We start from the raw sequence: 27912 nt of genomic DNA on the forward strand, positions 1-27912 counted from the left end.
GAGAACCAGTGACCTGAGTCACAGGCCCCGCGGGGATGGGGCACAGGGCCTGGAAGCTAAACTCTGACACTTGTGTCATGAACCGCGGCCTCCTGGGTCCACGGCCCCTCCCCATTGTGTAGATGGGGACACTGAGGCACTGTGAGGCAAGCCGTCCTCGCCGAGGTCACATGGCTGATCCTGGGGGTGGAGCTGGGGACAGTCCCGCTGTCGGAGCGGGTGGTGGATCTGAAAGTAAGGTGGAAGGGCGAGGTTAGGGCAGGGCTGGGGGGGCGTGTCCACTGGGGAGGCCGAGGCCCCACCCCTTCCCGGTCCCTCCCGCGTCTCCACCTGCCTCTCCCGCCTGTGGCCTGTCAGCGGGCTGGTGGGGGAGATTTCACCATTTCCTGGGGCCAAGGGAATGAATTTAACTGGTGCAGGACGGGGCAAGGTGAGCCCAGAGTGAGGGCCCGCCAGTCCCGCAGGCTTTCTCGGGCCGCCGGAGGCCCGCAGTGCCGGTGCGAAGCCTTAGTCCTCCCTCTCTCCCCTCCCCGCCCCTCGATCTCGCCACACCCCCGCCCCGCACCTCTCCGCGCCCCCACCCAGAGCTCTGTCCTGGGGAGCTTCGCATGCTCAGGAAGGGGTGAGTGGCTGAGAAGTCATAACGGTGGAAACTCGGGGCGTGTCAGCCGGCAACCGGAGCGATGGGTTCCCATGCCTACCCCGCTGCTCTTCGCCCCCCGCCCGCCCCGCCGCGCACATCAGCCCCGCCCTCTGCCTGGGAACAATTACAGTGTCAGAGATGCCGCTGCCACCCCTCCACGGCCGGCCTCATGTTTAATTCATCTCGGGGCTAATTATAGCCAGGCTGGGGGAGGGGCATGGTAACCTTGGCCTCCCCTCCCCCCGCCCTTCCTGCTGCCAGGGTGATTGGGGAACGGTGGGGGGAGGGTAAGGGGCTTTGTGTCCCCCTCTCCGCCCCCAGCCCTAGGCAGGGGAGCCAGCCCTGCAGCACCTCCTCCCAGGGAGCATCCTTGGAGGCAGTGCTAATGGCAGAAACCCCAGCTCAGGGCCAGGCGGGGTGGTGGGAAAGAGGCCCACTGTGTGCCTGCCTCGGGATGATGCTCCCATCCCTCCTTCCCTCACTTCCACGGATCGGGACTGATAAAAATACCTGGGATGAGCAGGTTATTACTCTCTTCCAGGTGAGCCCGCCAAGGCCTGAGGTCCCACGGCACAGGGCTGGTGCCAACAATAGCGAATGAGCACCAGCACTTAGGATCCCACGACGTTCGGAGCTGTTGGCAGCAGCTGGCTCTCTGAAGATGTTAGTCACCTTGACCGAGGGCTTACTGGGGCCAGGCACAGTCCTGAACTACCCTCATGATTATCACCAGGCCGGGGTTAGGGTAAGACAAAACGTAAGCAGGTGCCAACAAGCCCGGTCAACAAGAGAAATACTATTTTAAGTCATATTTTCAAAAATTCAAACCAATGCAAAAAAGAGTCCTCGCGGAACAAAATATCCAATGTTAAGGGCAGGCGGATAGGTCCCTGCATTGGTCGGACTTGTATGAATGTTCTGATGGTCCCCACAGCCCCTGGGAGGTGGGACTGTGATAATCAACACTCCACTTTACAGACGGGGGGTGGGGGGGTGGGGAAACGGGGGAGGAGCCAGGCGGGGGTATGTTCTTGCCCCATCTGACCCCCTGCCTGCCCTCCCCACCCCTTGGTCCAGGTGGGGCTTGGTTCTTCCCTCCCCTGCTTGGACTCCTCCATCCCGGCTCCCAGCTCATCCCCGTCAACTTGCCTGAGTGACGCTGCCTGAAAGAACTGTGGGCACCAGCTGCTGGCCGGCACCCGTGTGCCAGGGACCCATGCCCTCCACGATAGCTTTCAGGCATCAGCATCCCGCAACTGGCTGCTCCTGGCCGGGCCTCGATGCCCCCATTTGTCGCCTGTGGGAGTAAAGCCTCTCACCTCTGGTTTCCCATAAAGCAAGGTGGGGGGTAAAAACCCGGACCCCACTTGCCTCAGAGGCCACCATTCGTGAGGCCTTCCTTGGCGGATAAACACAAACCCTCCAAATTCCTCTTTAAATATATATGCTGGCCAGGGGGTTCGTGCCGAGTCCGGAGCCAGCTGGCCTGGGTTCAAATCCCGCTCTGCCACCTGCAGGCTGTGTGACTTAGGCAGACCCTTCCACCCCTCCGTAAAATGCCTCTGGATTCAATGAGTAAGATGAATGCTCGGAAAGCTTGGGGCCATGCCTGGCATATAGTAGGTGCTCAACGAGGGGCTGAAATCGCCGGGGCCAGGCGCTGGGCTCAACCCGAGCTCCGGGCACCCGGGTCCCTGCAGTCCTAGGAGGTGGGCCCGTTTCAAAGGTCGAGAAGCCGAGGCTGCAAGCAGAGTGGAGACGAGCCGAGGGTCGAAGGCCGGGAGCGGGGCCGGGGCGGCGGCGGCGGGGAGGGCGCGCGGGCCGGGACCGGGACCGGGACCGCGCTCGCGGCGGCGCTGAGCGTTTCCATGGCAGCCTGGCGGGAGCCGGCCGGAGCGATTAGGCGTCCCGAGGAGCTGCTGCTAAAAATAGCGCGCGCCGCACCGGGCTCATTAGCTGCCGGGCTTTTGGCTGCCAGGTACCCCCTCCCGGCCCGCCTTCCCTCTCGCGCCCGGGCGCAGCGAGGCCGCAGGGGGATGCGGCGGGGACGCACAGCCCCGTCCCGGGCCCTCACCGGCCCGCACCGGCCTCCAGGACTGACCCCCACGCCCCCGCCCTCCTCCCGGCGATCGGCCCCAAAGGCAAATCGGATCGCACTGCCCGCCTGCCCTAAATCCTTCCTTGGCTCCCCATTGCCTTCAGCTCCCATTACCTCCCTAACTTCACAGCCCGCCCCCCCCCCCAGCTCTGGCTGCCTCTCAGGGGCTCACATTCACCGCACCCACCTCTGCGTCTTGGCTCCTGCTGTTCCCTCCGCGTGGGCCCCGCTGCCTTCTCCCCTTCGCTTTCTCAGCGTGTGCATCACCTCCTCCGGGGAGCCCGAGGCCCAGCCCAGCTCAGGCGCCTCTTCCCGGCGCCTCGCCTCAGCTCCGACACTAAGCCGCGAGCTCTCAGAGGGAGGAGAGAGTGTGCTTCGGTCCTGTGTCGGCAGAAGGACATGGCGCACAGCCCCTGTTCAGAGTCTGTGGAATGAACGAGGGGATGAAATGACCCAGCCCTGATGCAGGGGTTCCGGGGGGCGGGGGGAGTAGTGGTGGGCACTCACAGTAAGCGCCCCCAATGCCCTCTGTCGGCCGGGCTCCACGTCCTGCTTCCTTCGCAGAGGATGGCTTGGCTGTGCGACCCCGCCAGGCCACTGGCGGTCTCTGGGCCACCTTCTGCCTTCCAGAACCACCACCGTCGTAGGACTTAGAGGTTGAAAGGACCCAGCGCAGCTCTAGTGGAGCTGCCAAAATTTGGGAGGGAGACAGAGGGCGAGATGAAGGGCAAGAGACCGTAGGAGAGGATGGGCGGTCCTGAAAATATCTTGGAATAAAATGAAGTCTTTTGGGGAACCAGTGGGCAGCCCCAGACGGGCAGGATTTCCCCGAGGAGAGCCGAGGGGGGGACACTTTCCCGGCCGGCCACGTGGTGGCACATTTGGCATGGTCCAGCTTGGTTGTAGCAAGGCTGGGAAACGCAGAGCTGAGTCTCTGGGACATCAGGAGGGGGCAATGGGTGATGGACAGTTTGCAGCAGGGGCGTGCTAGCAGGGAGGAGAGCAAGTCTGGGGTTTGCAATGTGGGCGGTGGTGGTGCTCAAAACTTTTTTTAAAAATATTATTTATTTATTTTTGTGAGAGAGAGAGAGAGAGAGAGAGCTCGCGCGGGTGTGAGCATGAGCAGGGGGAGGGGCAGAGGCAGATGGAGAAGAGGCTTCCTGCTGAGCAGGGAGCCCGATTCGGGACTCAATCCCAGGACCCCGGGACCATGACCTGAGCCAAAGGCAGACGCTTAACCGACTGAGCCACCCTCAAAACTTTTGATTATGTATTATCTGAGCTCTGTGTTGCCTTGAGTCTATGACCGTGTCTGTGACACCGTGAGACCATGGCTTACGTGAAAGAGCAGCTCATCATTCCTGTCCTCACAGTCCGGGCATCATCCCATGCTGCAGTGATGGCCCCACGATCACCAGGGACCAGACTTTTTTTTACCTTGTGGCTCCACCTCCTCAGCTGAACTTACATCTGTGGCCCATACAGGCTGCTCCAGCTCCTGCCATCACGGGCCACCTTCCAGATGAGGTGGGAGGAGGGTAGCGGGAAGGGGTGGAGGAGGGCCTGTCCTTATGTTCTGAGGTTACCACCTGGAAGTTACATGCATGGTTTATGCTCACACCCTGTTGTCCACTATGTAGCCAAATGGTCACACTGAGCGGCAAGGGAGGCTGGTCTTTAGTTGGGCAGCTTCTATTTCTAAAAGAGAAAGCAGAGAATGAATATCAAGGGCCAGCCCACAGCCTCTGCCACTGGATGGGCTGGGAAGGAAGATTGGACATTGTTCACTGTTTCAGTGATCCTAGCAGGGCCTTTCTTCTTGATCTCTGGACGAGGAGACCTGCGTGACCCAGCCCCGTTCCCTCTCTGTCCTCCCCTCCTCCCTCTCTCCCCCTTGCTCACTCTGCTCCAGCCGCATGAGCCTCTTTGCTGTTCCTCCAGCATGCCAGACTCAGTCCTGCCCCAGGGCCTTCGCACATCCCTCTGCCTGGGATGTTCCTCCTCCACATCTCTCCATGGCTCCCTCCTTCCCCTCCTTCAGATCTCTGCTTGAACGTCACCTTCTCAGAGGCCTTTCCTGAATGTCCTGTTTAAAATTGCAATCTGCTCTCCCTCCCCACTTCTTGCTCCTTCCTGAAGCCTTCCCTGCCCTAATGTTCTTCCTAGCACTTTGCACTCTTTAAAGCTCTATAGATTTATTTGCTTATTGCCTGTCTCCCCCACTAGGCTGTGAGCTCGACCAGGGCAGGGTTTCCCTGTGCTTAGAACAGTGCCTGGCACTCAGTCGGGACTCGGGAAATATTCTGAATGAGTACACTGAGTAAATAAAGCAGGCACAATCATTCCCCTTTTAGAGACTTGGAAACAGGTCCCAGGGGAAGGGTGACTCACCCAAGGTCACATGCTGATGGGTGGCAAAAGAGGGTTGTGTTACCTGCCCGGGTCCCCCTTCCTCTCCATCGGCTCACCCTCTTTCTCCACCTTTGTCTTCTACCCTGAGAATTACGTATCGATTTTGGTTCTGCTTATGTCTCCCGGAGCACATTTCTGTTGCTTGCAGCCAAGAGCCTGGGATGACCAAAGAGGCACCCCCATCATGCCAGGCACAGTGCCTGGTCCATTGACCGCCGGGTCCCTTTTAGTTGCCACACAAGTATGAAGACATTTGCAAATTGAAAATCACACCCGAAGTGCTCCTAGCCCCAATTTTTGAGGCACAGAACGATGAAGCACATGTGGGGAAGGAATGGTCCTACCCCGCCCAGAGGAGACAGACGTGGACTTCCATCCTCATCTCCCCCCTGCTGTAAGATGAGGCTCACTGCCACCCAGGACAGTGCAAAGCTAATGGTCTTGGGTTCAAGTCCTGCCTGGCGTGGCCTTGGGCTTCTTCCTCTCCCTCCCCCGGCCTCAGTTTTCTGCTGAGAAATGGGATCCTGGGCATATCGCACAGAACGCCCCACTGTGCACAGGGCCTGACGTACAGAAGATGTTCTCATGAGGCAGGGAGGTGAGGACACCCACTGGCCCCTGAGGCTAGAGCCCCCCCCCCACTCCAGACCCTCTCTACCTTTGCTGCCTCGCTCCATATTCCCTCGGCCGCCCTGTGCCAGATTTCTGTTTAGTTTAATAATCTCCCGAAAGTTTAATTGTAGTTTTATTCATCCGTGACCTTTTTCTCTCATCTGGAGACGTATTATTGCTAATCTACAAATTTCAAGAACCAGATTTATTTGCAAAACCAATTACCTGCCTATGCAAATGACCTCTTTCCGCACCCGCCTCCCAAGCCAGCTGGCTGGTGGGGGGTGAGGGGGGAGCTGCTGCCCGCCCCCATAGAGCTGCTGCTCAAACACTTGGATGCAAACTTATCTCTAATTCCTCCGAGTGGGGCAGCCCTCTCGGCCCAGGAGTTAATTAGAATCGCAGTAATCAAGGGAGGCCCTGACCCCACATCTCTCAGCTCTGACCTCCTAGAGGGGCCTCCTGAAGTGGCCAGAGCCTCTGATCGCCTTCCTACTTGGCCCTCCTGATGGGAATGATGACTATTCATTTGTCCGTTCGTTCATTCATTCATTCACTAATTCAAAATCACGAGCGTGTACTGTGTGCCAGGCACTGTTCTAGGCTCTGGTAGCAAAGCAGGGAGCAAACAGGCCAGCCAGAAAGAAAGACGTTTCCATCTTTATGAAGCTGACAGTTGAAGAGAGAGAAAACAAACAAGATAAATAAGGAAAAGGTATAGCGTGGGACATGGTTTGAATTGCAGTGGAGGAGAAGCAAGAGAGAAGGGGGAAAGGAGTGCCAGGGATGGGTGGTCAGGGAGCACGGACCCCTTCCCTGCTCCTTCATACTCTGTTCCAGCCACACAAAATTGCTGATTCTTAAAATGCCAAACTTGGTCCTGCCTCAGGGCCTTTGCATTTGCTGTTGCCCCCACCTGGAGTGCTTTCCCCAACATCTTGGCCAGACTGATGCTTCCTTCCACTGTCTCAGCTCACACGTCACCTCCTCAAGGAAGCCTTCCCTGATGACCCCAGCTATGGGCATCTTTTTTTTTAAAGATTTATTTATTTATTTATTTATTTATTTGAGAGAGAGAGAATGAGAGAGCAAACACATGAGAGGGGGGAGGGTCAGAGGGAGAAGCAGACTCCCTGCCGAGCAGGGAGCCCGATGCGGGACTCGATCCAGGGACTCCAGGATCATGACCTGAGCCGAAGGCAGTCGCCCAACCAACTGAGCCACCCAGGCGCCCTGGGCATCTTTACCAAACCATTATGTCCCCTTTCCCTGCTTTATAATTCATAGTGCTTCCTGAAATTAGAGTCAGCATTTGTGTGTTATTCTCTGTTTCACGCTACTTAAGTATTAGCTCCTCGAGGATAGAGGAGCTGTGATTGTTTTCTTTACAGCTCTATCCCTGGCACCCAGAACAGTACCTGGGCACTCAATAACTATTTGTTGAGTGAATGAATGAATGAACGAACGAATGAATGATGCCGGGGCCAGAAGGCCATGCCAGTCATCGTGCAGAGGACATGATAACTTCTCACTGTGGTCATCTTGGCCTTGGTGCTTCCCCTCCGCCTCTGGAGCGGCTGGAATGTTCCCATTTCACAGGGAGAACATGGAGGCTGCCAGGTCAACCACTGAGGGGTCTCCCTCCGTGGTCCTCAGGGCCCCAGCAGCTGTCCAACAGGAGGAAGAGACAGAAAGGTCATTGGGCAGAGCACGGGCTGGCGGGCAGGACCTTCAGTTCTCAGGCTGGGTGGTCCGGGCGAGAAGGGAAGACTGGCCATGCCCGGGTCTCCTTCCCCTTAGCTTCGAGACCCCACCCACCCCTGGTTTCCCTCCCGCCTCTGTGGCCTACTCATCTCCTTTGCCTCCTTGTCACTTCCTCTGGCTGATTCCTGCCCATGCCCCTGGAGACTCTCCAGCAGCCCCCAATCTGGGGGCAGCCACTACCCCTCACATCCACTCCTTGTCCAGGGTCCTCACTTCATGTCCAGGGCCCGCTCCACATGCCCTGCCCTTGAGCCACTGGGCATCTGCCTCCTCTTTGCATATGCTGTTCCCTCTGCCTGTGACACTGTTCCCCTTTGGAGCCCAGCCATGCCCTCTGGGCCTAATGATGCCCCTCCCCATATTAGATATCCCGGAGCAGACAGAGCGTGTCTTAGAGAACTGGCACAATTTCTGTGATGGAGCTGTTTGTTCAATTGTTTGCTTAGCATTCATCTTCCCAAATAGATGCTGAACTCCAGTTGAGCAGGGGCCTCAAATATCCCAGTATCTCCAGCACCCAGCGCAGAAATGGGCACTCAGCAGGAGCTTAATAAGTGTTTGCTGAATGTTTGACCAGGATAGGTGGGAGGGAGGATGGGGGGATGGAGGGGCTGAGGCGCAGGGGGATGGCAGGTTGGGTGAGTGGCTAGGTGGGAGACAGATGGATGAAAGGCTAGGTGGAGGGAGGGATAGGTGGGTGGTGGGTGGAAGGGTGGCTGGGGGGGGGATGAGGGAATGGGTGGATGGATGACAGGTAACGGAGTCTCGAGTTGCTGAGCTGGGCTGCCCCTGGCAGGGGCGCCTGGTGAAGCCCCCACCTCCCGGCCCTGCCAGCTGGCTTTGGGAATTCAGCAGACTGTGTGTGGGATGGGCAGAGACGGTGCCGCAGACCTCTGGTTCCTTCTGCAGGGCTTAGCCCGGCTCATGTGGAGCAGGGGGGGAGCCAGACCTGCCCTTGAGATTTCACAGCCCCCCACCCCCCACGCCTGTGCCCCCACTGCCTAGAGCTAAGCGCATCCTCCTGGCGCGGCGGCTTTTAGCCTGAACGCAACGCCCCCCCCCCCCAGTCCACCCACCTTTACTCCCTCACTTGATTCAATCCCAGGCCGCCCGCGGATTCAATTATTCTGCTGCTGGGGTGGCCAGCAATTTTCTTTTGGGGCTGGGAGGCTGCTTTGGTATCTGTGTGACTTTGAACAGCACAGCGACCCAGAGATAGAAACCCAGAGACAAGAAGAAAAAAGGAGAGAGAGACAGAAACAGAGAGACAAATGGAGAGAGATAGAGAGACACAGAGAGAGGGAGAGGGAGGAAGTCAGTCTGGCTCACCTCATCCTCATGGCCTCAGGCTTTCAACTTGTTCAAAACAGAGGCTACTCTGCAAAGCTTCCAGAATTTCCCTCATGACCTCATTTCACTCCCCCTTCCTTCAACACACACACACACACACACACACACACACACATGCTTCAGAGAACAAAACTCAGCCTAGTCTTTGTTGAGGACCCTGCTAATGGCCAGAACAGCTCTGAGATGGAATGGGAGCTGGTTGTAAGGTAGTGAGCTCCTCATCCAGAGAGGAATCCAGGCAGAGGCTGTGCACTAGAAGTTCTTTTCAGATTCCAAATGTGCTCCAGGTGCCCATGTATTCTGCATTGAGCGAGGCCTTTCATTTTTTTCTGAGCACTCATTAAGTACCAGGGCCTGGGATGGAGGGAGCGATGGGGAGAGAGGGAGGAGGGGAGGTCCGAGAGGGGACGGGGTAGTTCAGGGCCTTGGGGGCCACGGGAAGGACTTGGGCTTCTACCCCAGGGAGGTGAGAGGCCTGGAGGGCTGTGGGCAGAGGGAAGGGACCTGACTCAGGTCTCCCCTTTGGTAGCTGCCAGGGAGTATCTTGCCCCTCTTTGGCTTTGGCTCTGTGACCTTGGGCTTCCCCCCCCCCCCCAGACCTCTCTCCACACAGAGGTGATGGGCAGGGCCATCTCTGCACACCCACCTCGGCCCCACCCTCGGAGCAGCCTCAGGGATCCTTAATGACTCCAGTGCCCTGTATAACGGGTGATTACCTGTGCGCGAACCCTCCCGGGAGCTTTGCAGACAATAATGAAATCACGGAATCTCCTGATCGGAGACTTAACGGGGACGTCCTCAGCAGCCGGCACCTCTCCCCAGGGAGATGTTCCCAAGGCTCCCGCAAGGAGAGAAGACACTTCCTTCTCATTCTGCCTCCCCTGCCAGCAGCTTGAGCAAAATCAGCCGCTCCCTGGAGAGGGACCCTGGGGACTTTCTTATTCGCTCAAGTCCCGGCCATGTGCCCTCCTTGCTGTGTGGCTCTGGGCAGCTCCCCTCCTGTCCGGGTCGCGGTTTCTCTAAACTCGTTCCTGACGCTGCTTCTAAGCTTCCCACGAGGGACTGCAATGTGGGAAGCATAAAGTGGGGTCACCCTGAGAGAGGCAAAACCTTTCCTTCTGCCCCGTCCCCATCCAACCCTTTCAAATTGTGGTCAGATATATATAATGGGAAATTCACCATCTGAACAATTTTTAAGTGTACGGCGCAGCAGCATTGGGTATCCCCCGTTGTGGTGCAATCATCACCCCATCCATCCACAGAACTTCTTTTTTTTTTTAATCATCCCAAACAGAAACTGTATCCAGGACTTTTGCTTTGTTGCCGTAACAGTGTATCTTGGTGATGCTGAGGTTCTGCACTCTTTTACCCTGTTGCACAGATATGGGTGGATCATCCTTCAAGGTCTAATCATTCCCGCATTCCTTGCAGGTTTTCTAAGCTTTCTATACTCTAGAGTTTATGTTCGTGATCACCGAGCTGTGGGGCTGAGAGCACGTGCTTTCTGGGGTGATAGTAAACATACTTAGCTACAGGTAGGGCGGCGGGACCCACCAATGAGAGAAGATGTGCTGGGGCAGGTCCCAGAAGCTCTGTTCCCGGCTAGACCTTGAAGGAGGTCTGGGGAGTGGGGGGGTTGCTCAGGGATGGGCCTGGGGAGTGGGCAGGAGACATCCTTTATTTACCAAGCATTCCTGGACAGTGATGAGTCCAACCTCATGGCTGAGTCCGGAACAAGCCTTGACCTGAGGCTTCCTGAAGTCCATCCTGCTATTCTCCAGCAGCTATTATTGTTCCTTTGCCTTAAGAGGGCCTCAGGTGTGGGAAAGAAAAGGCCAGCAGATCCTTAGTGAGCGAGCCTCCGTAGCAAAGAGCCGGGAATAGGATGGCGGGCAGGGGTGCTGTTCAGAGAACCCCTGGCCAGTCCCCGGTCCAACCTGCAAGGCTGCAAGAGCATCCCCGGGCTCCTGAGCCCTCCCGGGAAGGTGGCCGGAAGAGGAGGTTAATGGGATGCCTGGTGAGGTGGAACTTAACAGTTTTTAATCAGGAGAAGCTGCCAGCCACCTTTCCTTTGTGGAGCAGAGACAGCGAAACTCTGTGAAGCAGAACTTCTTTATTTGGGGAGAGCCGACTGAGTGATTCCTCCTCGTTTTATTCATATTTCAGTGGGAGCCCATCGTGATGACGGCGCCGTAGCAGATTGGATCTGTCAAGCCAGCCCCCAATCCAACAGCTGAAAGCACCGAGCGCTTATTTTTGTTCCCAAGTCTGCAGATTAGCTGGGTGATTCTGCTCGTCTTAACCAGCCTCAGTCCTGCCTCTGCACTCAACTCAGGGCTGGGTACGCGGCTCTGCGGATCTTGGCTGGGCTCTCTTGTTTGGGGGGGTCAGCTGGCTGCTGGCTGGGACAACTGGATTTTGTGCTGTGATCATCTTCTGTGAAGATCAAGGATGCTCTCCTTTTGGCCGACTAGCCTGGGGTTGCTCGCATGGGAGCTGGGCTCCGAGAGAGCAAAAGAAGTACGCAAGGCCTCTTGAACTTGGAAGCAGACTCAGATCCTGTTGAACCTGGAGATGACTGTGGCCTCAGCTGACAGTTTGGTTGCAGCCTTTTGAGAAATCCTGGAGCAGAGGAGCAGCTAAGTCGTGTCCTGGCTCTCAATCACAGAAACTGTGAAATAATAGACGAGTGTTGTGTTAAGCTGCTAAGTTGGTGCCCATTTGTTATGCAATGATAACTAGCTAATACACCTCTCCCCAAACTCCTGGATGTGCAGAGTTCCTTCCCATTTGAGGTTCTCTCTGATGGGTTGAGGTGGCCTGGATAGAGATCTAAGGGCAGGAAAGGGCACTCGGTGGTGTCCCAGTGGGGACTTAGTTCTAAGGAAAGAGAGAAGGGACTGGATTCTAACACAGGGCTCAGTGGGGATGGAAGTCCTGCCTCACTCACTTCTCCTGTCATGGTGTCTAGCTTGGTGATTGGGACCTGAACTCATTCATGACTGTAAACCAAATGAGTGTCACCTTGAAGTCCCACCGGTGTGTGCAAGGACCTGGCTTAGGACCAGCAGGGACAAGGAAGCAGGACTGCACAAAACCATTGTTCAACATCACCACAGAAGTAACAGCAGGAATGGCCCATCCATCCCACCATCTGCCCGCCCCCTGCTGCCCACCGATGTTTGCAAGCATGACTGAGCTGTGGACCGAGAAGGGTCTTGGAGTTCTTGGGCAACTTGAGGGAAATGTCAAGAGGCAGCCAGTGGGAACACGTGAGATTCATGGGAAGAATGAAGAACTGACTGTATCTAGACCATCTTTGCTTTAGCCTGTCCTGCATCCTTCCTTCTTCCAGAACAGCGCCTTGGATTTTCCTAGGGGGACTTCCCTTGTCTTGCTTTTGGTTCATGAGGTTCAGGCAGGGTTGGCTTCAGCCTGGGCACCAGGTAGGGAAGCTATGAGCCGGTGTAGCCGCCATACCCGTATCCTCTTGAGCTCACCTTTGTGGGCCAAGTCTGCTTACTGCAGAAACTGGCAACCTGCTCTCGGAAGGTATCTTCCTGGCTGCTGGAGCTCACTCAGCCCAGGGCAGGCCAGGCCAGAAGGCAAGAGAATTAATGCTGCACTCAACCTTTACAGATAGGGAGCCGGTGGGTAAATACGGCAGCTGCCTGACCCTACTGTTGGGATAACTCCAAGGCACGTTCTCTATAGTATCCTAGAGACCCCTCCCCTCCACACCACCTGCTCATCATCACCTCTGTGTGGGCCATTTCCCTTCCAGGTCTCACGTTCCCCTCCTTGATGCTTCCTGGGATCAACCAATACATGATTTGCCCCATGCCCCCCCCCCCCCCGCCGCGTTCCTTGCCTCAACGCAGCCCAATAAAGACACCCAGGAAGACAATTAGAGGCTGCTGAAACTCTGGCTTCAGTGATTGGCTCAGGGTCACCCACCATGACCCAAGCTGGCCCAATCAGAATGAGCTCCTGAACAATTTACTGGGTTTACGGGGGAAGTTCTGTTACAGGGGAGAAGATACTTGTTTTCCCCAGAGGTTGCTGAGCAGATGGGAGGCTGGTCTTCCTAGCACCTATCTGATCACCATGAGAGAAACACTTCCCTGAGGATGGAGCTAGTAGAAAGGAAAACAGATGATCTGGGCATGATTTGAGCACCTGGATCGAACCATGCCTGCAGCTCTGTGTTTTGTTATAATAGCTGTCTTCTTGCTTAAGAAGAATCTTTACCGATTCATTTTTTGTTTGTTTGTGTGTTTGTTTGTCACTGGCAGACCAAACAGTCCTGACTGCTGAGGATCTGGGGCTGGTGAAGCTCTTCTCCCAGCCACTGTATGAGTTTGCTGGGGCTGTCGTCACGAACTACAATAGACTGGGCAGTTTCCACACCAGACATTTATTTTCTCACAATTCTGGAGGCTAGAAGTTTGAGCCAAGGCCTTGACAGGATTGTTTTTTTCCGAGGCCTCTCTCTTCGGCTTGTCGATGGCTGTCCTCTCTCTGTCCTCACGTGATCTTCCCTCTGCGCGTGTCTGTGTCCTAATCTCCTCTTCTTATAAGGACACCAGTCCTATTGGATCAGGGCCCACCCTAATGACCTCATTTAACTCAATTAGCTCTTTAAAGACCCTGTTTCCAAATACAGTCACATTCTGAGGTCCTGGGGGTTAGGACTTGCACATATGAATTTGGGGGCAGGGGACACAATTCAGCCCATCACGGGCACCCAGCGAGTGATCTCTGTGGAACCAGCAGAATCCCTCTCACTAAACAACGGTCTCGGCCGGTCTCGGAGGCTGGAAGGTTCAGGGACTGCTGGGGTGATAGGGGAGGGGGCCAGCCTCTAACATCTGGGAGGCGTTAGGGACAGAGCGGCTGAGTAAGCAGCTTTGGGGTTGGAGCTGGTGCCACCGGTAGGAGCCCTCCTGCCTCGGTGCCAGACTGCCTGGGTTCAAATCCCAGCCCTGGGACTTGCCTGTCCTGTGGCCCCGGGGAAAGTCAGTAAACCTCGTCATGCCTCCGAGCACCGATACGTTTCTCTTAATCCTCCACCCCAGGGGCCTCACTGGGTCACTGCCCGGCCCCAGGCACCCCAGAATTTTTCACGGCTCCTCATTACCGACAGCAGAGCCCCGACTCTTTCCACCTGGTGTTTGAGGTCTTTGGGTGGTTCATTCCTCCTCTCCTTGTGATGCTCTAACACCCTTGTGCAGCTTCCAGCCTCCACGCCTTTTGCTCAAGCCATTCACCCACCAGGACTTTCCCCTCCCCTCAGTTTCTCCAAATTCTCCCGGAATTTTAAGGCCCAGATCAAATGTTGCCTCTTCCAGTAAGCCTTCCCAAGGTACCCTGAAACCTCTTACGGCCGAATACAGGATTTATCTACTGTCGATATCCAAAGTGCTTGTCATAGTTCTCATAACCCTCACATCAACCCTACAACGCAGATTCTCTTTCCTCAAACCCATTTTGCAGACGAGGAAATGGAGGCGTAGCAAGTTAATTCCTGGCCCAACACTGCAGGAGAACCTGAGCTGAGGACCTGGCCCGTGAACCCCATGATTTGTGCTCCTAGCCCTCTGGCTAGCAAATCCTGCTGCTGAGGGTTTCTGTGATGGATGGGGTGGGCTGACCCTCCTCGCCTGATGCCTCCTCCAGGATGTGGGAAGCTGGGCAGAGACCAGGAGAGGGAGGGATGAAGGGCACCGGGGCGGAGGTGTGGGGGGTGCGTGGGGTGGGCAGGCAGCGAGAGGGACAGGGCGAGATTGATCATCTGCAGAGCCCTGGGGCCACGTGGCCACATGGCCAGTGGCTTTTGTGGAAATATGTCGCGTTGCAGACTCAGCACTTGGCCGGCTTCCTGCGCCTTCTGCTGCCCCAGCCTCTGCCAGGAAAAGGGCCTGGGTAACCTAGGCAGGGTCCTCTGCGGCCTCTGTCGGGCCTTGGCTTTCTCCTCAGTGGTGGGGAGGCCAGTGGTCTGTCCCCAGATGGACCTGGGTTCAGGTTCTGGCTCTGCCACCCGCTGGGTGACCTTGGAGTGCCCTTCGACCCCCCCGTGCATCCATGCTCTCCTTTGTAACAGCCTTCTGTAGGGGGTCAGCTCAAGTGGGAATCCTGGAGGCTGGTGCTGACGTAGTGAGTGGTCGGTGAGTGATAATAGTAATATTATCATAGCCACAATAATAGTAATGATGCGAATCACAAGAGTGGTCATACAACATGACGGTGAAGGAGGCGCAGGCTTTGCATTCATGCATGCATGGGTTCGAACTCCAGCTTTTGGAATTTATGAGACCACAGGCAAGTTGCTCTGTGTCTGGGGGCCTCAGTGTTCTGATCTGGGCAATGGGTACAGTGGAATTTCTCCCTTTGTGGAGGCCCAAGAAGGTGAAGGCCATAATTCCCAGACTGCATTAGATTACATGGCAAGCAGCAATCCAGCAGACAGCAGGAAGGTAACTAGCCAGCTGACTTTCAGAGAGAATATTCTGGAGTGGTGGGCTCAGTGTAATCCCCAGGGTCCTGAAACGTGGAAGAGGGGGGCCGGAGAGGGAGAAGCAGAGAGATGGCAGTGTGAGGACTCCACCAGCCTTTGCTGGTTGTGAAGATGGAGGGAGGGGCTGGGAGACAAGGAATGCGGATGCCTCTGGAAGCTGGAGAAGGCAGGAAATGGTTCTCCCCTGGAGCCTCCAGAAGGAGGCAGCCCTGCGGACGCCTTGGAGAGCTGTGTCTCACTTCTGACCTCCAGAAGTGTAGGGTAATAAATTTTACTGCTGTTATTTTACTAAGAGCTTCATAAGTTGTGGTGACAGGAACAACAGCCATAGGAAACGAAAACAGGCATTATCAGATGTGAGGGTCCGGGAATGTCCGTTCTGCTCTGCCTCCTTACACCCATCATCCCCTTCTTCCTCATCTGTGAACCGTGGCTGGATTAAGCAGGTGGAGGGATGGCACCTGTTAAAGACTACATTTCCTGGACTCCTTTGCAGCTACCTAACTAGGTGTGGCCATGTGGTTGAGTTCTGGTCAATGACATTTTGGGAGGGGTTCCTGGGAAGGTTCCTTAAAAGAGACAGTCCTCTGGAGAAACACTTTGCCCTTTCCACTCTTATTCTTTCCTGGGGCTGGAACAAGGGTGTGATGGTCGTCTTTGGCAATCATTTTAGACTATGAGGAGTAACATGGTGGACATACTGAGGAAAACACAGGACTAAGTTCTTGAATAGCAGAATATATCATCCCTGGATGAATAAGTAAACCATCCATTTATTTTTAATTAAATTATTTATTTATTTATTTTTAGAGAGAGGCCGGGAGGGGCAGAGGGAGAGGGAGAGAGGGAATCTTAAGCAGCCTCCACGCTCAGCACGGAGCCTGACGTAGGGCTCGATCTCACCACCCTGAGATCATGACCTGAGCCGAAATCTAGAGTCGGACGCTCAACCAACTGAGCCACCCAAGCGCCCCATGCCATCCATCTATTTAACAAGCATCTAATGAGCAACTGTTGTTGAGAGCATGTGAACAAAACAGACAAAAATTTCTGCCCTCGGGGAGCTGACACTTGGAGCAGATAATGAACAAATAGAGTCAGGATGTATTAAGAGCTAGGGAGAAAAAAAGAGAAAGGGTAAAAGAGAGAGAGAGCAGGAGCATTGATCAGCTTGGTTCTTGGAAGAGGCGCTTTTTGAGTAAAGACCTTAGTGATTTGTTGTATAAAATGAAAAATGTTTTTTAACGTTGAAGCCGAATAACTTGGATTTTCCTGTTACTTGCAGCCAAAAGCACTGCTATGAGTGTTCCTTTCTTTGAGCTCTCTGGCCATATCCACGGGTGGAGAAGGGCGATACCCATCCTGATTTACACATCAGGAGACTGAGGCTGGGATGGGGAGCTGACAGGTCCAAGATCACACAGCTAATAAGAGGGAGAGAAGCCTGGAATGGGTGGCCTGGGGGCCACGGAAGGTTTGAGGCTGGGAATAATGCAGTGATCTGTGGGTTCTGACAGTAATATCAGGTTGGGGGCAGGAAGATGCATGGAGACACATGTCCTACCTCCACACCTTTGCTTCTGCAGTCTCTGCTGCCTGTGATGCCTTCTCCTTCCAATCCCAGCTGCCCCCACACCTCCTCCAGGAGGCCCCCCCCGGTCCCCACTGTCACCGTGGCCTCATCATGCCCTGCAGCTGAGAGCTCAGAGTGTTTGGGGACAATCATGGTCCCTCCTCTCTTCCCCGCCTCTGTGCCATCATGTTTATGCATCGCTCTGGAAAAAACTGATTACATTCCAGCCTGACCTTCTCCTTGTCGGCGGGGCCCATTACCTCGTCAATCACATGGCTCAGAGGGGGAAAATTATTTTATCTTTAACGATACTTAAAACTGCTCAGCAGGGCCATCACGGGGACTGGGTGCGGGCGGCCGCTGGGTGGTGAGCTCTGGATCTCTGTGTCCCACGGGCTTCTTATTTGCTCTCTGCCTGCCTTACAGAGATTGCTTGAACATTCTGATTTGTAGACTTAATTCCTACCCTCTGGAGCCACCCCATCTCCAAATGGGGTGCAAGCATCTCTATTGCTCTCGCTCTCTCTCTGTGACTCTATCTCTGACTTCCTCTCTTGCCAACTCTCTTTTTGTCCTTAACTCTCTGTCTCTTTCTGCCTTTGTCTTTCTCCGTCTTTGTTAGAGCCCCAGGAAACCCCTCCCAAGGACTGAGTGCTCATCTGGTGTGGGTGCCCACACATCATTTTACCCTCCCCCACCCCCTGTGATGGAGATACCACAATCATGCCCATTTTACAGTTCTGGAGACTCAAGCACAGAGAGGCAAGGCTCTTTTTTCAAGGGCACACAGCAATAATAAGGCTGCACTGGGGCAATGTGAACCCAAGTCCATTTGTCACCAGACCTGGTCACTGCAAGCAGCCTAGCCTGTCCCTTCCCTCTGAAAACAGGGTAGGATCTTGAAGGCTTGGCAAGGCTCAGACCCCAGGGTTGGGTGTGAATCTGAAGTCAGCTACCATGTGACCTTGGGCAGACATGGAACATCCTCTTGCCTCCACTTCTTCATCAGGAGAATGGGCCCTCCTGGGGGCTCTTGGGGTTCTGAATATCATGGTAGGATTGTCAAAATGCCCAGATAAGTCACAAATAATTCTTAAGTCTAAGTGTGTCCCAATATGGATGGGCTATGCTTATGCTAAAAATTCATTTGTTGTTCGTCTGAAACTCAGATTTAACTGGCCCTCCTGTATGCTTATTGGCCAAATTTGCAACCCTTGCATGGGGCTCTGAAGGAATAGAAGCTTCTGGACACAGTGGGGCAGACTCATTTCCATACCCTGTGCCAGGCTCTCAGGGCTGCTATGGGTGCAAGTAGGAGGTCTCCAAACACAGAGCATGCCGAGAGATTTTCGGGCAATATGGCACAGGGCCTCCGTAGGATCTGGGGCCGCCTCTGTCATTTGGAAATGGTGGTGTCCACGGAGCTCACCCATCTCAGGCAAAGCTGACCAGAAGCCCAACATCTCACGAGGTGACAACGGATGCGGTCAGACTCAGGTCACTGTCTCCCAGGCCCGTCCTCCTGCGCACCCCCACCCCCCCCGCCCCAGGGCCAGGCCCCACCAGCCACCCCATCACGGCCCATCCCTAAGGCTGGTGGCCCCTTTCCCAAGGTGTCAGTTCCTCCCGTTCTAAATTTTGCCCCAGAAATCAATTAGGGCCCTGGGCGAGTTGATTATAAATTAGCTATTTTCATAATTGTTATGTCTTTAATAAATCAAAGCTGTGCACGTCGCCGGCAAAATGGAGCCGCTCTCTCCCGGGTCATCAATTACCCAGGGGAAGACAGCGCCGTGGCCACACTCCCCGGCCTCCACCCGATCGGGAGCCGCGGCCGGCCGGCCGGCCAGGGAGCTCCTGGACCCGGGCCGGACTGTTCCATTACAGAATTGCTTAAGCAGCGTTTTAAATAACAAAAAGGGATATCATTTAATTTTTTCGCAACGTGGAGATCAATACGCTGTCCTTCAGATGGCATGACGGATCATCTTGGCCAGCTCCTTCGAGTTAATCCAATTTCCTTGGTCTGGCTGCTATGGGGCAGGCTGGGCCAGGCCTCCCGCCTGCCATCGGGGCCCAGCCCGGAATGCACAGGCTCCCCGGGTCTTCCCATGCCCGGGGCCCACGGGTACAGTGAGTAGGGCGGCAGGCAGGGAGGTGGGCAGGGTTGCCTCCCTCACCGAGGGACAGTTCTGCCCTCCCAGGAGACACTGAGTGATGTCCTGGGACATCTGTGGTTGTCACATGGGGGGTACTCCTAGCATCGAGTGGGTGGGCTGCTCAGCCCCCACAGTGCCCACAGGACGCACCCCCAGAGAGTGAGCTGCCCTGAATGTCAGCGGCGCCGAGGGCGAGAAAGCCTGCTTTAGGGCAATTCATGGAGGGCAATTTGGGGTTCCCCTCCTTGTTGCCCATCTTCACTTCTGAGCCCTGTGTCCTGGTTATTCCAAAGCTGGGAGGGACCAGGCCTGCTGTGAGAGTGGAGAGACCCGGGTTCGAGTCCTTCATCTGCGGCCAGTGGTTGTAATCCAGAGAAAATGGGCTGTTTATTCCTTCCACCATCACGTGGGCCTCTGGATCATCAGATCCTGGAGTCAATGATTCAATCCAGCTACTATATATTGAGCACCTACTGTATACCAAGCACTGTTCTAGGTATTAGGGATCCAGCCCCTGAAGTGGAGAAACTGCCTGTCCTTGTGTGGTTTCAATTCTGTCAGGGGAGAGGGAGCCAGAGTGTAACTGAGGGAAGGAAGAAGGTGATTTCAGAGCTCAGTGAAGGAGATAAAATGGAAAATGCCTCGGGTTGAGGTGACCGGACAGGGAAGCCCTGGGTGGTGTCTCAGTCGGGGTTCTCCAGGGGAACAAAACCACTAGGATGGATAGATGTCTAGAAAGAGACTTGTAAGGAATTGGCTCGCAAGATTATGGAAGCTGAGGAGTATAGTCTGTGGCCAGCAAGCTCGAGAGCCGGGAAAGCCGATGATGCTGGAAGTCCCAGTCAGAGGGCAGGAGAAGACAGATGTCCCCGCACCACCAGTTGGGGGTGGGGGGAGACAGAAGGTGGGTGGGGGGAGAAAGGGAGAGAGGGAGAGAGACAGGGAGAGAGGGAAGGAAGGGGGCTAGGGGGAGGGAAAGAGGGAGGAAGGGAGGGGGACAGAGGGATGGAGGGAGGGAGGGAGAAGTCTCTCTTCCTCCACCTTTTTGTTCTATTCAGACCCCCAGTGGATTGGATGAGTAGCACCCACACTGGGGAGGGCCATCTCCCTTACTGACTCTACCAATTCTAATGCTAATCTCTCCTGGAAACACCATCACCGATGCACCCGAAGTAATGCTTAACCAAACACCTGGGCACCCTGAGGCCCCACCAGGCTGACACATAAAAGGAACCATCACAGGAGGCTACCCTGAGGAGGTGACATTGAAGCAGGAGCCCTCTGGTGGCGGCTGTGGGGAGCACAAGCTGTGGGGGGCAAGGGCAGGATGTCGGGGACCAGGGCAGAGGACACTGCGCTGTCCCGGGGGGGTGCTGCACTGTCCCAGGGGGGCGCTGATGGGGTTTCAGACCAGGGTGGAGGCAGAGGAGAGAGGAGCTGCCAGATTCTGGGTGGGTTTGAAGCAGAGGGGACAGGATTTCCTGAGACTGGGGTACCAACCACACACACACACACACACACACACACACACACACACACACACACACACGGTTTCAAGGTCAGGCTGCAGGTTTATGGCAAGGACAGAAGTTGGCCGTGTGAGCGACCTCTCCTGGCCCAAGGTGGCACTGCAACCTAGCTCTAGTAGCTCCCGGTGTGGAGACAGAGGCCAGAGGGGGGACAAGGTGAGATCTGATCTAAAGTCTCCCTAGAGAAGGAGTAAATGAATTTTATTTTCTGGGCTTGGGGTGGCTTCGAGGAGAAGCAGAGTTAGGGGAATCCTATGTAACAGGCACAAATCCTGGAGTTTGATGGAAACCTGTTGTCCTAGTTTATTCCTGTGACGGTTGCAACAAAGTATCACAGGCTGGGAGTTTAAACAACAGAAATGTATTCTCTCACAGTCCTGGAGCTAGAAGTCTGAAATCAGGGTGTTGGCAAAGCCCTGCTCCCTCCAAAGTCTCCAGAGGCTCCTTCCCTCCTTTTCCAGCTCCTGGTGGCCCCAGGCATCCTTGGCACTTGGTGACAGATCTCCCCTCCCGCTCCCCGCCCCCCCAAGCTGTCTCCCTGTGTGTGTGTCTTCACATGGCAGTGTCCTCTCTGGGTGTGGGTCTGGGTCTGAGCTTCCCTGTTCTTATAAGGACACCAGTCATATTGGACTTGGGCCTACCTTAATGACCTCATCTTAACTATTTTATTTGCAAAAACTCTATTTCCGAATAGGGTCACGTTCACAGGCGTTGGGTGTTAGGGTTTCAGCAGATCTTTTTGGAAGGGATACAATTCAACTGATAACACCTGGCTTTGGGACTTCCTACCCCTACGGGCAAGCTACTCTGACCTCTCTGAGCTTCCGCTTCCTCATCTGTAAAAGGGTACTGATAAGAGCACCTTGACGCTTGAAATGACAGCACATGGGGAAAGCATACAGCTTGGAGCTTGGTGGAGTAAATTCCTAGCAAGTAGAGCAGAACTTCTGCTAGTGTAGACATCCCCCTCCATTCCCGCTTGCATTCCCTAGGCTCTTTTGTAATTTGGGGAAGGAGGGCGGAGTCTGGTGAGAGCCTAGTGGCAGCAAGGATGGAGATGGAGAGCTGGACGGTCCCAGTAGGACATAGCTGGCCCATTTGAATTCGAGTAATTTGTGGTGAGTTGAATAAAGGTACTATTTCTAGAAGGGTGGTTGAGATGAAGAGAAAGGCGTAAGGGATGGTTCAGCACCCAGGCTAGCGACAGTGGTGCGTCTTTACCACTAGATCGGAACAAGCAAGGGGACACGGTTACTGGACCCCAGGGTGAGCTGTGTGGGGAGGGTCACTCCGTGAGACCTGAGCCTCTGGGAAGGAGACAGAGAAACCCTGCAGGGGGAGACAGCCAGGGACATTTATCCCTAGCCTCCGCATCCCATCTAACATGCCGCAAGTTTGCTTGGTCATGTGCTTTAGGGGAAGCTGACTCAACCCTCAGTCGAGGAGAGAAGTATGACTTGTCTGAGGGTGATCCTGCCTTTTTTATTCATTCACCTATAGGACCGAGCAACTGCCATGTGCCAGGCACTGTTCTGGGCACTTGGGATACAGCCAAGCAATCAAATACCCTGTCTTCGCAAACTGACCACCCAGTGGGAGGAGGGTAGATTCAAGTGCAGCCGGTTCATGAATCTTCTCTCTCTCTCTCTCTTTTTCTCTCTCTCTCTCCTTAGCTATCAGCAGCCTCCCTCCATCCCTGAGGGGACCAGATTTAGGATGAATGTGACAGAGGGAAGAGAGAGAGGGAATCTGGATTCTTGCTGACCTGTTGGAATACTGGGTCAAAGTCTCCCTGAAGTCCACCCTACTTCTGAATTAAAGGCAAACCTGGCCCCACTTTGCCTTGTAGGCTACTGAGGTTGGAGGAAATTCAGGGAACCCACAGACTCTGTGGGAAGAAGGATGGCAAGCTGGTGGAATAGATTTTTCTCTGGCACTTCCTCTGACTTGCTGTACAGCATTAGGCAACGTTTTGTTAGCTCTGAGCCCCCAGTTTCCTCAACCAAAACATGGGATGAGAGCCCCAATTTGGCAGGGTTGTCCTGAGAGGTGGATGAGCAAGCACGTGTGGGGTGCCTCATAAAGAGTTTAGCATATAGTAGGCACTCAATAAATGGGTGTGTTGTGGTTACGAAGGCTGTTTGCCGGATTCCAGTTCTCCTGCCAAGAATGAGGTACAATTGCACTTCCCTGCTATTATGGGTTGGATTGTGTCGTCTCGAATTCATATGTTGAAGTCCTAAGCTCCAATGCCACAGAAGGCACCTTTATTTGGGAACAGGGTCACTGCAGATGTAATTAATTAAGATGAGGTCATACCGGAGTAGGGTGGGCCCTTAATGCACCTGTAACTGATGTCCTTATAAAAAAGGGGAAATTTGGACACAAAGACATGCACACAAGGAAAACACTATGTGAAGTTTGAAGCTCTGCTGCCATGAGCCAAGAAACTACCAGAAGCGGGGAGGGAAGAATAGATCCTTCCCTATGCCTTCAGAGCGAATGCGACATTTATTTATTTATTTATGGGGGGAGAGAGAGAGAACAGGCATGAGTGGGAGGAGGGGTAGAGGGAGAGCATCTTGGAGCAGACTCCCCACTGAGCGCGGAGCCCGACAAGGGGCTCAATCTCATGACCCATGAGATCGCGACCTGAGCCGAAACCAAGAGCCAGATGCTTGACCAACTGAGCCATCCAGGCGCCCCATACACCTGCCTTTTGAAGTGAGGTGTGGCTTCGTGAGTTGCTTTGGCTAATAACAGGTGAGCAGAAGTGATGTGCGTTCCAGGTGGAAGCCTTTAAAAGCCAGTGTGCATCTCTGCATCCCCACTCCCCTGCCTCAGGGACCACTGATGCTTTATCCATCTGCCTTGAAGCCTGTGTGGGGTAGACACAGGGGCTTCCTGACAACTGTGCATATAGTGTGAGTGGTAAATAAACCTGGGCTGTTTTAAAGCCACTAAGATTTGGGGATTTGCTCTAGTTACTACGGTTGTGTAGATTACCTGAAAACTTAGTGGCTTAAAATCATCATTTATTGTTGCTTATGGTTTTGTGGGTCAGGATCTTGAATGAGATTGGAAGTCAAAGTCAAGTCCCAGCTCTACCACCTACCAGCTGTGTGATCTTCGGGAAGAGGCTAGAGGTCTCTGGGCTCAGTTTTCTTAAATCGTGAAACCGTGCTAACACTAGGGCCTACTTCATGTGGAAGCTGGGGATTGAAAACTCACCTCATCACAGACCAAAGGACCTAGCTTGGTCCTTACTTACCAGGCTGGTAGGAAGGATCGCTAATGTCCACTGTTAGGATCGTGACTAAAATGGCCATTGAGAGGACTGATCCCCAGCGAGCACTCCCTGTGGGGCCCAGACTAACTGATCCCTAGAGCCACCAGAGGTTCTAAGGATCCTGCACTCATGTCCTCTAATTTTCCAGGCTGGGACACTGAGGCCTGGAGAAGGGGCAGACAAGACTGGGCTTGGGTAGCAGACAACTTCCTGACCGCTCTTTCCAGACTCCATGGCTGTGCCATCTTTGGACTTGACATTTGAGCCAAGGAATTAGGGGGAGGGGGTGGTTAGAAAAGTAGAACAGGCCTGCCAGGTGTGGGCAAAAACCCAGGGAGTGGAAAAACTTGGGGAGTTTGGGGAAGAGGCTGGGATTCAATCTCAGAAGAGAGTGAACTTTGACTCTTCATGACCAGCTAGAACACTGGATCAAGCCACTCTTGACGTCCACCCTACTTCTGCAATAAATGCAAACCTGGTCCTGCTTTGCCTTGTGGGCTGCTGAGGCTGGGGTACCATTCAGGAAACCCCCAAACTCTGTGGGGAGAGAGCTGGAGGGCTGGCAAAGCAAGCTTCTCTTCTGGGCTGTTGTTTGTCAGGTTCACCCGTTTGGACTGAAGTCTTCAGCAGCTGGGAACCAAGGAAGGTGCTGGAGTAGAGCACTAACTCCCTTAAACCCTTCAGTGATTTCACTTTTCTTTCTCTGACTGGCTTGGAGAAGGCCTCAGGCCGGGAGCCGGCCGGCTGGGACCCCCCAGTCCCCCAGTGTCCCCCCCAGACTGGCTGCTGGGCTGTCATCCCTGCGGGAGAGCCTGGGAACCAGAGACTGAGAATGACCCTTGATTGTCACAGAGGTCTCTGCTCTAATTTCCCAGAATGGGTTTTGAGCGGCTAATGCGGCCCCCGCTGGGCGGGAGATGGAGGTCCTGGCAGGGCATCCATGGCTAGAGCTGGAGGCTCATCCACGGCTGGGGCCGCCTCCACCCTAACCCACTCACTCGCTCACTCACTGCCCTGGGCCCCTGGAAACCTCCAGTCCTGGGAGCTCGGAGGGGCGAAGGCAGCTCAGGACCCCTCCTCTTTTGGACCAGGCTGAGCCAGTGTGAGTCTGTGGCCCTGGGCCCTGCAGTGGGACTTAGGGCCGGGTTTAGGATTTAGAGGTAGTGGGCCTGCGAGGGGCCCAGTCTCTTGCGGGGACGGATGTGGAACCTGAGGCCCCGAGGGGGGCAGATCCAGCATCACAGCCTGGATCAAGGCTCAGCTGGAGTTGGGGCTTGGCCTGGTTCGGACTTACTCAAAGGGGGTACCAGGCCAGGGTTTGTTGAATGAATAAAGGAATTTCTTGATGGCCTCCACAAGGCCCACATGAGTGGAGTCCAGACATTGTGACAGTCACCATGGTTCTCTGCATACTCAGCCCCTGGCAGGACCGATGTGGTCGTGACCTTCCCCCTCCAGGTGTCCAGAAACTAGGTGGGGGCACTGGGAATATGTGGCTTCTCTCCCAACCCCCCACCCCAGCCCTGGCAGGTGGCAGCTGTGGGGGCATAGGGGTGGGAAGACATCAGTAGCTTCCGGCTGGGGCGCTCCATGTGTCGGGCAGGAGCGAGGTGGGGACCGTGTGCGGGCTCAGCCAGGCCGTCCTGTGCGGGATGTGGCAGCCAGCCTGGTGTCTGGGGTGGGGCAAGGGCTTGGTTAAGAAGGGGATGCCAGGGTGTAGCCAGGGCCATGTGGGAGGTGAGGATCATCTTGTCTTCCTAGAAGCCTCAAAGGTCTACTTTCAGGGTTCTTTCCATATGAGGTTGTGGATGTGACAGTCACACAGATCCAGGAGGGACAGGTGTTTATGGAGAGCCACCAGGACACCCATTTCCCTCGGGGGAAAAGCCCATGTCCTCCCCGTAGCTCACAAGGCCCTGTACACCCTGCTTCCCTTACCTCCCTGTCTTTCCCTCCTCCTCTTTCGCCCTTGCTCACTCTGCTCCAGCCACATGGGCCTCCTCTCTCTTCTTCCAACATGCGTGATGTTGCCCCAGGACCTCTGCATGTGCTGTGCTCTCTGCCCAGATAGCCACATGGCTGGCTCCGTCTCAACTTTCAACTTTCTTAGCTCAAATAGCACCTCCTCCAGGAGGCCCTCCCTGATTTCCCTGACTTAACTAACATTCCCGGATTTCTCGACTTCATCATTCCATTTATTTTGGCCCTGAACTTCATCATTGTCTGCCATTTCCTTGTTTGTTTATTTGCTTATGTGTTCCTTCTCTGTCTTTCCCACTGGACTGTATGAGGGCCGGCAGCGAGACTCTCTTGGCCACCAACCACCCCATCCACGGTGCCGAGAACAGTACCTGGTACACAGTCGGTGCTCAATTCATGCCTGTCCGTGGAAGGGTGAGTCCTGCCCTTGGCGCACCTTGAATGAATAATTCAGAATAAACCGTGTAACGCCCTTGTGAAGAGCACACTTGCTCACAGCGTCTCGGGTGTGGCGCGCAGCAGAAGCCCGCGTCTGTGAAATACGCTCCGTCAAAATAGACCAGTGCTTCTGACGTTTCTTCAGTTTTGGCTTTCTTCCGCGGCTTCTGGAAAGGTCTCTGTGTGTTGGGCTCTTGAACAACCGCAGGGGATTGGGTGCCTGGCAAGGGGTGACCCAAAGGGCTCCACGGAGGGCCGGGAGCACCGCTGGGTGCTGGGCGTGTCATGGTGAGAAAGCCAGACACGCTGTTCCTGTAACAGACGGGCCCAGGGTTCTGACTGGGTGCCGGGACGCAGCAGGACGGGGACGGTGGGGTCCCTCCCTTACGGGCTCCCCCCGGAGCAGGTGGTGATGGCAAAGCGTGCTCCTCGCTGTAATGGGGGATGCACAGGCACGGTGGGCACCCAGAGGGGCTTCCCGGTGGAGGTGTCTTCCAGGCAGAGACCTGGAGGGAGAGGAGTGTGTAAGTTGGGTGGAGGCTTTGGGGGAAGTGTGTTCTAGGCAGAGGAAATAGCATCACTCCATTGAGGCCAGGGTTCAGACTAGCCCAGGCCCCTACCTGCAGGTCCAGCTGCCCCCCTGGGCTTCTCCCCTGCATCGCCCCCCCTCCCCCGTGCCTCCATCCTCAGGACTCAATCTGGCCTCCATGTCTCCCCCACAACCTGCCCCTCTGCTTGGGTTCCCATCTCCGAGGTGGCCCCACACGCCCCGTCCCTGAGTCGGAGACCTGGATGTTGGCCTCACTTTCGCTCCCACCACGCCTGTCTGTCCCTAGGTTCTGCCTGCCCTCCTTCCAATGCTTCCCTTCCTTCCGTCTCCTCCTCTCTGCCCCATGGCTCTGCCTCAACTGGGGCCCCCATCTCTGCCTCCTCCCTGGGTCCCCCAGCATCCCTCATACACTCTCTGATTTCCCAAAGGAGAGATGGTCTCCTCTCCAGCCCTTTGCTGCACCCCCTAAAATCCCCTCTTTTGGCTCTTTCCAACACATCCTCTAGGTCTTTGCTCAGAGTCACCTCCTCCAGGAAGCCTTCTGTGACGCCTTCCCTCTCTGGGTCAGGCCCCCTTGCCCTGTGCACCTACTTCTCCCATAATGCCCATCTCCCTGTTTTTCAGCCTGTCCATGTCCTTACACAAGGGCAAGCATTTAAAAAATCTGTTTCAGTCTCTTCCGTGTCTCCGTGTCCCCGTGTCCCCCGTGTTACTGAAGGAAAAATACGGGAGTGATAGCACGGGGTCAAATCCCTGCCTCCCACCTCTCCCTGGCCCCTTGCAGTCCTCAGTTCCATGGGATCAGCACGTGTGTGTCCCAACAGGACGCCGGGCAGACCTGGAGGGGGGGATTTAGAGCGACCGGAGCCCGTGGACAGAGCAGAAGAGCAGGGAAGCCCAGGGAGAGCAACGCTCTGGGACTTGGGAGCATTTTTCTCAGGCTTGAACCCAGAACCAGGGCCCCACACCAATAGGCTTTTGTTCCGCCCTCTTTCTTA

The 27912-nt window shown here is 55.1% G+C and overlaps 1 protein-coding gene across 1 annotated transcript in view; it reads right to left on the bottom strand.

Annotated features, from left to right (window-relative positions):
• The window catches only part of RPL36 (ribosomal protein L36), a 173067-nt gene that overhangs the window by 108819 nt on the left and 36336 nt on the right, over window positions 1-27912 (bottom strand). The gene's annotated exons all lie outside the window — the stretch shown is intronic.

The sequence above is a fragment of the Halichoerus grypus genome, chromosome 1, assembly GCF_964656455.1.
Source record: "Halichoerus grypus chromosome 1, mHalGry1.hap1.1, whole genome shotgun sequence".
Taxonomy (NCBI): domain Eukaryota; kingdom Metazoa; phylum Chordata; class Mammalia; order Carnivora; family Phocidae; genus Halichoerus; species Halichoerus grypus.